Source organism: Mustela lutreola, chromosome 14 (genome assembly GCF_030435805.1).
Source record: "Mustela lutreola isolate mMusLut2 chromosome 14, mMusLut2.pri, whole genome shotgun sequence".
NCBI classification, from domain to species: domain Eukaryota; kingdom Metazoa; phylum Chordata; class Mammalia; order Carnivora; family Mustelidae; genus Mustela; species Mustela lutreola.
Window position 1 is genome coordinate 62,462,627 of NC_081303.1, and position 12,999 is coordinate 62,475,625.

The following is a 12,999-nucleotide window of genomic DNA, read 5'->3' on the forward strand; positions in this document are numbered from 1 at the left end:
ATGACCTGAGTTTTAAATATGGATATATATATATATATTTATTTTATATATAACTATGTAGAACCAGATCTGGTTAGTACAACAAGTGTTACATACGATTGTGCAGGTAGACTTCTTAGGGTGACATTTGGACATATGTTTGAAGGGGTTATGGACCTTAGTGAAGTATACAACCAGGCAAAGAGCATTATTTGAGGAGAGGAAACACATTCAGGGTGGGAGCATCCCTGGGATGTTGGAGGAACAGCAGCAAGGTCAATGAGGCTAGAACAGAGTGAACAAGGAGGACAGAAGTAGGGACTGAAGTCAGAGAGACCATGGAAGCCCAGATCAGATAAGTCCCATAGACCTTTGAGGAAGGACTATGGCTTTTATTATATTTTGAAGAATATGATCGGACTTAAATTTTGAAAGAATTCTGGTTGATGTGTAGGGGAGAAACGATGGACGTAGGAAGACCAGTTAGGAAGTCAATGCAAGGGACAGGAGCAATGAGTTAACCTGATGTAGATTTTAGCGGGAAAGCAGGTGAGAAGTGATCAGATTCTAAATTCATGTTGAGGATAGAGCCAGTAGGATTTTCCCAGAGACTGGATTGGATGAAGAGAAAGAAAGAAATCAATGATGATCTCAAGAGTTTGGCCTGAGTACTAAAGTTATGAAATTTGTCATAAATCGAGATGGGACATTTTGTCTGTGGGCAAGAGCAACGTTCTGAAGTTTAGTTTGAAGCATAAGTTTGTCATTCAAAAGAAGATTGTTGCTTAGGCCACTGGATGCTGAAGCCTTTAATTTGAAGGTGTATGTGGACCAGATGCAGATTTGGGAGGTATCGGCATTCACTTAGTACTTAAAGCCATGAGACTACATGAAAGCACTAAGTGAATACATGACACAGTGAAAAGGACCAAGAGCTCTGTGTTAGTCCTCCTGGGCCACCCTAACAAAATATCACCCAACACACACTCATTTCTCATGGTTCTGGAGGTCTGGAAGTCCAAAATCAAGGTGCTGGCTTATTTGGTTTCTTTTCTTTTCTTTTTTAAGATTTTATTCATTTACTTATTTACTTGAGAGAGAGAGAAAGAGAGAGAGAAAATTCCAAGCTGACTCCTCACTGAATGTGAAGACTGACATGGGACTCAGTCTCACAACCCTGAAATCATGACCTGAGTGGAAACAAAGAGCTGGTCTGAGCTATGAGAATTTAGATCAGAAAGGAAGATGGCAACTCAGAAAATATTTAGAAATAAAAGAAATAATTCTTTCAATATAAAGACTAGAAGGAAGGCAAGAGCAAATATATGCAACAGACAATGCCTTGAGAAAAACAGAAAAGGAAAAGGAGTAAAATTCTAAAAAAATATTTTTTAAGCAAAATGGTCTTGAAAGGAGGGTGATAGCTATGGAAAACAATCCATGATATTCCAAAACTCATATCACAGGAATACCTGAAGAAGAAAACATTATCAATGGAACAGGATAAATGTTAGAAATTCTATCTCAAGGAATCTTTCTTGAAAGACAAGATGACTTAAAATAGATATGGAAAGGGGCCACTGAATCTAGGAAAACTGAACCAGAATGCCCAACACTGAGACACTATACTAAAATTCCTGGACATTAAATTAATGAAAACAAAACAAAACAAAACAAAACTTTTGTCCATGCAAGCAAAAAGACCAGGAGGAAATGGATATAGTTTTGTAATTAAGCTTCTCAACATTGAAGCTTTATTCTAGAGGACAATGGTACAATATTTAAGTTACTCAAAGCAAAATATGTAAGCCAAGAATTTTATATCCAGCTAAATTTACTTTCAAGAATGAAGGCTACAAACTATAATGTGTATGGAAGACTTCAGGGTATTTCCTGAGAAATCTGAGGGTAAATAAGCCTCAAACAACCAAAATGATAAGGATATCAACATGAAGATAGTTAAATATATAGTTACCTTAGGAAACCAGCTTAAATAATAGCTTTAAAAGAGATATTATAAAATATAAAGGATTTTACTCTAGTAATACCAGCACTGCATACTTATACAAATATGGGCAGAGCTCAACTTCTGTTTTTGGACATGATGGAGTGACTGTGATCCCTTTATCTCTGAGTTACTAGAAAGTGGGGTAAGGACCTCACTCCCAGGGAAATCGGGCAAGTGACCCCATCTATTTTCCTTGCAACTAGAGACTTATAGCTGAAATTCCAGATTAAATAGACTAGTGATATTTATTAGAAATAAAGTCCTTATATATGGAATGCTTTTTATATGATGTCCCTACTTTAGGACCTCTTATGGTAAACAAGCCAATATGTAACCTAATGATGATGAAGCATGGCTCCCTGAAGAAATCACCTAGACTATACAAATCTGAGATATAAAATGAGATATTCCATAGCTTAGAGATTCTGAGTTGACTTAGGGACCTCAGCTAGCATATTGGCCCAGAGTGCACGTGTGCAATGTAGGAGGGAAGTACCTGGGAGCTGGCAGTTGTCATAGACCTCTCCTTGCCTTGGTTGTGCCTCTTGACTGCTTGTATCCTTGAAAGTATTAATAAATAATAAATAAAAAATCTTGATCATCTGAGTTGAATCTATCAATGGGTTAGTTCAATTGCCAAGTGGGGTCTGTGCCCAATATGCAAGTTTGTGTTACATTAAAAAAAATTATCAATGTGTTTCATCATACGAGTAGAGTAAGAGTGACAGATACAAACACAATACCATCTCATCACTCAATAGTCACTTATTTCTTATTTGTTCAGTGCTTCCCATGCCAGGCATTGCTCAGTACTCTGAGTACAGCAGTGGGATAAGCATGACCCACCCACACCACCACACCACCACCACCACCACAACAGCAAAGCCCCTGCTCCCATGAACATACATTCCATTTATCTGAGCCTGGCATCAAGGCAATAATTTAAACAAAGATATTTTTCAGGCACTTCAATGCATCAAATGGTAGCTGCATGCATTTTGCTATATAAATGATTAAAATCTCATCATTATGTCTCTAATTTCCCAAGGACATGAAGAATTTTGACTTATTAAGATTTCTTATGTGGGGTGTCTGGGTGGCTCAGTGGGTTAAGCATCTGTCTTCATTCAGCTCAGGTCATGATCTCCAGGTCCTGGAAAAAGCCCTGCTTCTCCCTCTCCCTCTGTCCCTTCCCCTTCACTTGTGTTCTTCTCTCTTTCTTTCTCTTTCTCTCTCTCTAATAAACAACTGTTATTAAGAGAAAAAAAAAAAAAAGATTTTCCTGTGCAAGCGACTTAGTCCAGTTAAGGGGAAGAGTAGACAGACTCAAGGAAGGAGGACATGTGGGCTATTGGTTATTGTGTTAGTCAACTAGATTATCTATTAGATCTCTTCCTGGCTCTAGCAAAACCATCTTCAATTCAACTGCAGCATCCAAGAGCCCAAACTTCTGCGCTCTGTTGAAGTCTAAAAGGACTGACTGATGAATAAGTACAGCACAGCAAATCCTCTCTTAGTGAAATGTAATTAGGTATATTTTGCGTGTGGTGAAGAAGCCTGCCTGGAAAATGGTGACAGCTGATTCTGTTCAGCCTCCTGAGTATGACATCAGGCTGTGGTAGGAGATGTGTCTTGGAGACTGTGTGTGGCATCTCCTGACTGGCAGTTTCCTTTCACCCACATACTAGAAATCAAGGATGGGGCCTTCTGAGCATTGCAGGAATGAAAAGTTCAGTCACAAGCAAGGGAGTCCTGTTGGTAATCACACTGAATTCTCATTCCCTGATGGATGAGGTAGATGGCATTACATCATAGCTTCTAATGCTCGTCAGGCATGCCAGAACTACAAAGCGAATGTGTATTCCAGGTCTTATGCTAAACATTAAGAAAATTAAAGATGGGGTCTCTCCTGTGCTGGATGGCTTGTAGTCTACCAAGGAAGATTGACTTTGGTGTGCTAAGCGTTGTAATGGAAAAGAGTTTTTAACAGACTCAGCAGGATCTGATGGATGAGAAGGGGCTTTCTTGAGGAGATTATATTTATGTTGAGATTGAAAAATCTCAACATAAAAAGCTAAAAAGGGTGGGGGGAGAGGATATTTGGCAAATACTATCAGTTGGCTGACCCAACTACAATTTCCAACCTTTTCTTCTTGCTTGCCTTTACCGTATAAGTAATTGCTAAAAACTTGTTCTCTCAGAACTCCTTCCAGCTGGGGCTGCCAGGCAACATGGTTCTGGCTAATAAGACAGCAACAGAAATCCCTGAGAAGGCTAGCCCTTCTGTAATAAAAAGACAAAGACTTGCAATGAGAAAGTTCTTTTCTGTCCTTTTGCCTTTTTTCCTTTTTATTTTTTTTTAATTAACCTCTCTTTCCTGTCTCTCTAGTACATTGACTTGATGCCCCAAAGTACAATAGCCATTTTGCCATGATGAAGTGACAAGCGTGAGACAAAGGATGACAAAGGAGAAGGAATTGCAGGGTCCCCTGAAGCATTGTTGTGTAGTTTCCCCAAACCTGGACTTCTTTTACAACTGGTACAGACTTCTTGCTTGTGAGAAAAATAAACCCTGCATTTAGGCTAATGCCATTAGGATTTTAGGTTGTTTGCAGCTAAGGGAGACAGGAAAGGAGACATGAATTGAAGCAGGAGAGAAGAGCTTAATTGTGCTAGATTGTTAGGGTATTTTAAGGATTGTACCAGTCAGAGTTCAATCAGAGCAGCAGAACTGGGTGTGTGTGTGCATCTGCATATGCGTGCACATACACGTACACATAAATATACACATACATATACACACACTGATTGCTGACACAACTGTGAGGAGTCACTGAGTAAGTCTAAAGTCTATTAAGCAAGAAGCCAGGAAGATCATGAATAGCTAGAACCCCACAGGCATGAGATGTTTGGAAACTCTAAGTTTAGGAAAGCCTAAACCCTCTTTTAAGGGAATCACCTGATTAGGCCAGGCCCACATAGGACAATCTTTTGATTAATTTAGATTCAGCTTGTTAGGAAATTTAATTATGTCTGAAAAATCCTTTCACAATAGGACCTAAATGACTGAGGAGTGAGTTTAGCCTCCCGATTTGAAACAACAAAAGCCGTCGCATGAACTTTATCACTAGGTCAATGGGAAGCCTTTGAGGTTGTTGTTTTGTTTTGTTTCGTTTTAAGATTTTTATTTATTTATTTGAAAGAGAGTGGAGAAAGAGAGAACACAAGTGGTGGGGAGGGGCAGGGGGAGACAGAGAAGGAGAAGATGACTCCCCACTGAGCAGGGAGCCCAATGCTGGGCCTGATGCCAGGGCACTGGGATCATGACCTGAGCCAAAGGCAGACACTTAACCTTCTGAGCCACCCAGGTGCCCCAAAGCCTTTGAGGTTAAAGCAGAGAAGTAGCACTACCACATTTTCAATCATTGTGGCTAAAGTATAGAAGGTGGCTCGGAAGCAGAATAAGTTTGGAGTGTAGAAAAATTATGTAGGAATTTATTGCAGGAGCCTAGAAGCGAGATTATGAAAACTTGAAAAAATATGGAGAGGGTGAGGATAGAAATAAAAGGAGAAACTTGAGAGTCGGTTAGGACTGGACGTGATAAGTGACTGCATATGAGGGGGATGGAAAAATTGAAATAATCTCTAGCTTTCTGAGGTACCATAGGGATTGTTCACACTTATTGGGACATACAGGATTAGAGAATAAATTATGCCATTTACTAAGACACTGATAAAAAGGAGTAAATTTAGAGGGAAAGATTATAACTTCCATTTTGGGCATGGTGCCTGTGAGGAACCACCGAGATCTACTCCATGGAGTTGTGAGGAGGAAGTTAGATGGTGAGGGTGTGTTGGTCTGGGTCTCCAAAGAGTGGTGTGGACTGGAGATATAAATTCAGCAGTTGTTGGCCACAGGTAGTGGAAGTCATGCAACTGGATTAGCAGGTCTAGAGAAAAGACTAGAGAAGAGGAGGGGTCCAAGGATAGAGCCCCAGATACATCCAGTGTGTCACTATGGGGTAGCAGGAGATCTGGCAGGAGACAGTTCAACACAGAGGTGAGGACCTGACTGTGGTTGTAAACACTGACATGGCCCTAGAAACATGGCAGCATCTGCCACAGTCCTCAGCTGATGTAGTTTCCTTGAGAGGGTAGAGTGTGTCTGTGTGTATGAAGGAGGAGACTCAGCTTTAAGGTCCAGTGGGCTTGGGAATACTTCCTCATCCCAACTCTGACTCTGTAACCTCAGTTTATACCTCTGAGTCTCGGTTTCCCCATCCATTAACAGGGGCTACCTCATACCATTTGAGGTGAAGATTAAATCATGTGTTTCACATAGAATATAAACAATACTCATAAAATAATTTTCAAAAGACTGATTCTAGGGGTACCTGGGCGGCACAGTTGGTTAAGCATCGGGGTCTTGGTTTTGGCTCAGGTCATGATCTCAAGGTCGGGAGATCGAGCCCCACCTCAGGATCTATGCTTAGCAGGGAGTCTGTTTGAGATTCTCTGTCTCCCTCTCCCACTGTCACTCCTGCTTGTGCTCTCTCTCAAATAAATGTCTTAAAAAAAAAAAAAAGACTGACTCTATCATGTACCCAAACATACATTTTTATATAATATTTTATAATATTTTTCATGCATGTACTATGTCCAGGTAAATTCCAAGTACAGGTATTAACTTCTCTAATTCTCACACAACCCTCAGAAGTCTATTCCATGACTATCATATGGGAAGAAGTTTGGAGCAGGATAATGTGAACTGCTAATGCCAAGTTTTGGGCCAGGGATTGTGTGTTATATGAAACAGGGAGCTCAGGGTAGGCTTGCTAAAAAGTCTACACATGGATGGAACTTGATTAAAGGAGCCAGAAGAACAGGGAGGAGGTCACTTCAGCTGGAGTGAGGAGAGCAAGCAAGAGAACCGCAGAGATACATCTAGAGCGGCAGCAGGTGCCCAGCAGGGATTGGGTCTTGGAGGCCTTTGAAGGACTCCACTTTATGCTGAACGAAATGGGGGCCACTGGAAGCTTTAACTCCTTTGGTTTGATAAAAGATTGTATGGGAGCACACCGGCAGCTAGAAGATCAGTTGGAAGGCATTGCAAAGACCTGGCAAGAGATCAGCTGGTGCTTGGGTCAAGGACATAATAGTAGAGGTGGTGGGAAGAGTTGGATCTCTTTTGGAAACAGAACTAAATAGGAGTTTCTGATTGGATGAAGAATAGGAAAAAACAGAGGAGTCAAGGATGAGTAACTAGACAAAAAGAATCGTCATGGATTAGAATGCAAAAGACTGTTGGTGGAGCAGATTTTGTGAAAAAGTTTAGAAAACCGGTTGGATGTGTCAAGTTCACCATGAACCACTATGTTATACAGTCCACCATACTGTTTGGTCCAGGATATTTTTTCTTCTTTTTCGGGAGGCATATCTGCAATAATTATTCACATGAAAATAATATCTACAATAATATTCTACAAAGGAAGATGTAATCCTGTGTTTTGGTTAATTTGAAAAAAAAAAGTGCACTTTAATAAAAATTGTATCTTTTTACTCAAAAGCATCTGTTTAATAGAGGTTTCTTCCGAGGTTCCTTGATGGAAGGTGGCTAGGATGGGTCTCAGTCTGGACCGAGCAGAGGTTGGGACTCCCTACTGAGCTCAGGTGGGATCTGGCAGTCAGGACGTGGAAAGTGGAGCGTTGCTAGAAGATGTTTCTAGACTTGTCTTCCCAAACCCTCCATCTTGCCCTCTCCCATCTTTCACCATCAAGCATCCTTGAACTCCTTGTCTATACGTCAGATTAAGCTTTTCCCTAGTCCTACAAACTGGAGTTCCCCAAGTTTTGAGGGTTCTAGACCAACCCATGGTCCCGGCAGGATGTGGAGGAGAAGAGGATGCCTATTCTGGAGTGAGAGGGAGAGCAGGTGCTTCCTTCCTGTTCAGTCCCTCCACCAGTGAATCCTGTTCAGTCCCTCCACCAATGAAACTAAAAACCCATTCTTCTTCTTTTTTATTAAAGAGAGAATATCCTTTCTACTAGGAAGTCTTTGCCCTGCCCCATGAGACACAGCACATTCACCAGTACTGTTTGTCTCACTCCAGAGCCTGGCTTGCGTTACAAAAGTCACCACATTCGATGAAAAGAACTTCCTCTCGGTTAGTCCTGTGATGCTTGTGTTTTTGTCTAGTTCAGGTTTAATCCTGATAGAAAGAGTGGATTTTGCCCTTAATCCTGCCCTTCATAATTATAAGAATAAAATGGACTGAATGATTACAAAATACTAAATTAAAGCAATCCCCATATATCCATCAAGACACTTGGATATTAATTATAGACACTAGCATAAAATAACCACTAGAGAATGGTTGGATTATAAAACATAAGAATCCTTTTCATCTTATATTCTAGATGTTTTTTGAGGAGAGTCAAGATGATAACCTCCGTGAATAAATCAACAGTGCACCTTATCCTAATATTTTGGTCACGAAAACATGTTCTTGCTTTAGATATGTATATCACAACACACCCGCAACGGGCCCTTCCTTTTCTAGCATCATCTCCCTTCAGTCATACCCCTTCTTATTTCCTGTCCAATCCTTCCTTTCTACCGGAAACTTCTACCAGTCTGTAAGTTTTGCTTATGTCTCTCAGGTAGAAAGCCCTCTCATTCCCTGAAGCAGTGATGTCTGAAGAGCAGTCATCATACAGTACATCTTGTTCCCTTCACCATGGGGTGCCCAAAATTTCCTTCACATGTTGCTCCTATTTCTTTAATATCCACTAACTTCTGACCCCTTCCCAACCTACCTTCCACCTCTACCATTCTACTGAAATGGTTGTCAGAGAAGAAGGTTTTATCACATAGTTCAAAATAATCAGACAAAATCTTCTTAAAACAGTCTTGATACTGGTTTCCACATGTCCTTTCTTCGAATTCCTCCTTAACTGGCTTTCATGATATATTCATTCTTGTCCTTCTTCTAAAGTTTTCTTTCTGAGCTTCTTTTCCTGTTTCAAGTGCTGCCGAGTTACTATCTCATTCTTTTACCAGACTTTCAGGGGCATTTCATACATCACTGATTGAAATTTAAATTCCTCAGTCCATCACTCAAAGATTTCCCCACAAAGTGATGCTGGGGTATGAAATCCAAATAGACAGACACAGTCTGGGTCGTAAAGAACAGGGAGACTTGAACTTGGGCCATAGTGTGTAGCCCTGTGTGAAAGGACAGTGGAAGGAGAGGTCCCTGAGTGGAAGGAAAAGTATAGAACCTGGGCCATGTTGCTATAAAACCTGGAGGGAGGGTAATGAGAAGCAGAGCTCCCCAATGCACGGATGCTCTGATTCTCAGTCAGAAAGGTCAGGACACAAGTGAAAACTACTGGCAAAGATGTCCGTGGGGCCAAGAGCAAATTGGAATTTCAGCAGAGATGACCGAGCAGCTTGTGAGGATACCCACTGGGACTGGGATAGTACCGCAGTGTGCTGGGGAGAGTTTTCAGCATTGTATTAATACTAACTTTTTATGTCTTACAGCAACACTGTAAGGCAGGTGCTCTGAGTTACCTTTATTGCACAGGTAAGGAATCCAAAGGAGACAGAAGTTAATCAATTTGTTCAAAGTCTAGTAGCTAAAAGGGACAGAATCAGAATTTGAACCCAGGTCACTCCAAAGTCCATATTCCTAGCCAGGATGCCACTTGGGGAACTCCTATTCATCCTTCAAGACTCAACATACATGTCGCCTCTTTTGTGGAACATCTCAGTTCCCTCAGTCAGAGTTAGAGCGGCATGTTCCATCTTCAGTGATCCAAAAGCACTCTGAACATACCCCTACCATATTGTTCAAGTAAACTCTTCAACTGAAAATAAATAAAATCTTATTTTTTTTTAAATTTTTAATTTTTTTATAAACATGTATTTTTATCCCCAGGGGTACAGGTCTGTGAATCGCCAGGTTTACACACTTCACAGCACTCACCAAAGCACATACCCTCCCCAATGTCCATAAAATCTTATTTTATTTCTCTCTAGTTTGTGGTAAACTTCTGAAAGGCAGGAACTATGTTATGAATCTGTGTATTGCTTCCTCTAAAAATAATGCCTAGAACATAGTAGGTGCTCATTAAGCATCTGTTCCACTGAGTTAAATTGAAATGACTTATCATATTGTTAGGGCTCAAAAACAGTGTTAAAAAGAAACACAAGGGCGTCTGGGTGGCTCAATTGGTTAAGTGTCTGCCTTCAGCTCAGATCATGATCCCAGGATCTTTGGATCAAGTCCCACATCGGGCTCCCTGCTCTGCAGGGAGTCTACCTGTCCCTCTGCCCCTCCCCGAATTTGTGTGCATGCACTCTCTCTCTCTCAAATAAATAGACAAAATTTTAAAAGAAAAGAAAAACACAAAACAAACACCAAATAAATAAATTAATAAATACTTACTGGCCATCTCCAAAATACTTGTTAAATTAACAAATTGCTAGGGAGAGGAATCACAGGAGCCTTAACAAACAAAAGTTACTGGACCATGACATACATTAGAAGAGTTCAGCCAGTGGTCATGTGTCCTTCTGAAATGGCAGAAGTGGGGAGCCAAATCAAGAAGACCAAAAGTCCATTAAACCCTACGTGGACCTGCCCCTGCATTAGCTTACATTCAGTGAGTTCCTCTACATTTTTCATCTTAGTGTTGGAAATGTGTTCGTAATGGCTCTTACTCATTTTTCCAAAATCTCTACTTAGGCTCCCATAACTTGAAGAACTGCCTCGGCACCTTCCGGCTCCCTCTGAACATGGTGCACGTATGTCGTTGTGGCCGTCATAACACATTTGTCTTACCCTCCTTACTCAAGAGTCACTAAGGACAACCATGGGCTTTAGGTAGACTTTGCCCATCAAAAGTGCGATAAAGAAAACAGAGTGGGGAGCTATAGGGACGGAGGACCCCCGCAGTTTCCCTTATTTCCAAAGCTCATCATTCTTCTACTGTGCAATTTTCTCCTGTCAAGTCGTTATGCAAGTAGCTTAAAATTATCCCCCAAACTTCATATTGTGTTCCTGATCAAAAGGCTTCCATTTGGAAACAACCTTGCTTGAAAGCTGATTTGGAAAAGAGTTGGCTCAGGTATGGGGCAAATCTTTCATAGGCTGCTCTCCAAGAAACTATAGAGGAGGCAGTTAGATGATCTAATTTAAGAATTTCCTGAATAGTTACTTATCTATTTCCAATTCACTCAATAGCCTAATAAGATCTTTCATAATTCAGCCACCTGAATGTATAAAATGGCCACCTCCATCAGGGAGTGAATTCTCTAAATAAAGGAAACAGGTTTTGGGGTGCCTGGGTGGCTCAGTGGGTTAAGCCTCTGCCTTCACCTCAGGTCATTATCCCAAGGTCCTGGAATGGAGCCCCGCATCAGGCTCTCTGCTCAGCAGGGAGCCTGCTTCCTCCTCTCTCTCTGCCTGCCTCTCTGCCTACTTGTGATCTTTGTCTGCCAAATAAATAAATAAAAATATTAAAAGAAAAGGAAGTAGGTTTATAATCATGCAAGTATGCAAGTAGTTCTCTCTAAATGCAATTGTAATAACCAAAAGGGGGGTTTCAGTTATGAATGAGAACCAGAATCATACACAAGTGACAAGTGCCAGTCATGTAAGATGTGTGTTTAGTATTTGATTCTAGAAAGCAACATGGGAAGCAATGGGTTTTCTTTTGCACCATTAATTGAGCAATTGCATTCAGTGGTTTTCATATCTTCTTTATATGATCCTCATAAGAATCCTAACAACTAGAAACTGAATATTCTCATTTTACAAGATGAGGAAACTGTCTCAAAGTGGTTTAGTACTTGGGCAGGATCAGGAATGAAGTCTAGGAGTGACTCCAAGATCTGTGAGCTTCACCCCTATAAATGTTTAGCATGTGCTTTTTTTTTTTTTTTTAAATAAGTTTAACTCAATAATTGAACTAAAAGTTGCAAATTTTTCTCTTTTCTGGGAGAAAGTCACCCAGCCTTACGGGGACTCAGAGCTATATTTGTGAACAACACTGTGGTTGAGAAAAGCGGGGAAACAGACAGCAGACACAGCTGGTTGAAACACTGGCTCGGCTGTAGGGACCCTCCGGGCCTCGGTTTCCTCATTAGAATTAAGATAATAATGTCGATGTTGCAGGATCGTAGTGAGGAATTACTAGGACAACCGCGCATTCATTGACCACACTGTTTTGAGCAGCTCTTCTGTGATAGATCAGATGCAGATCAGATCATCACTAACACGAAGAAGGCAAATTTCCAGTATTTAACAAGTTGACTCTGCTAGTGGGGCAACAGACAAGTAGGAGACAAGAAAGTGTGCCAGGTGCCGTGTTAGGACGCCGAGAGGCCTATAATGGGTACAAATTTCCAAACCCCATCTGTCAGCAGAGTCCCTTCTCGTATCTCCATTTCACTTTAAAACTTCCCATAGATCTCTGATTTTCATCTCTGATTTTCCAAACTACTGGGAGGCCCCTACCACTGCCCGGAGGAGAGCTGGCTTTTTATTAGAAAGGGGCAAATGATCTCCCTTTTCCGTAAGTCTCCCCTCTCCTTTGCATGGAAGTGCCTGAATGCCAACCAATGAATGGCATGTCATGGTAGCTGCCAAAAAGCCCCTTCCAGAGTTGGTTTGCCGTCTTGGATTTCTGTTCAGACAAGGCCTCTTGGCAATGAGAGCCTCCAACCTGAGGCCAATTTCTCACCGATGGTGCTGGGAAGTCTGAGGTCAGAAACCTCGAGATTTCTGTTGGATCCCATTCAGCTATGCTTGAAGACAACGTTCCCCTTGTCCCCTCAGTGGAGCCAGACAATCCAGAGGGCAGCCAAAGGTTTCTTTAGTCCCAGACCTGGCAGCTTCTCTTCCCCCACACCCAGGCACTGCTTTCCTCCTGCTTTGGGCTGGGTGTGTTGGGTGGGGGGGGGGGGGATGGGAAGTGGCCAGAGATGCCCACTGGTGACAGAG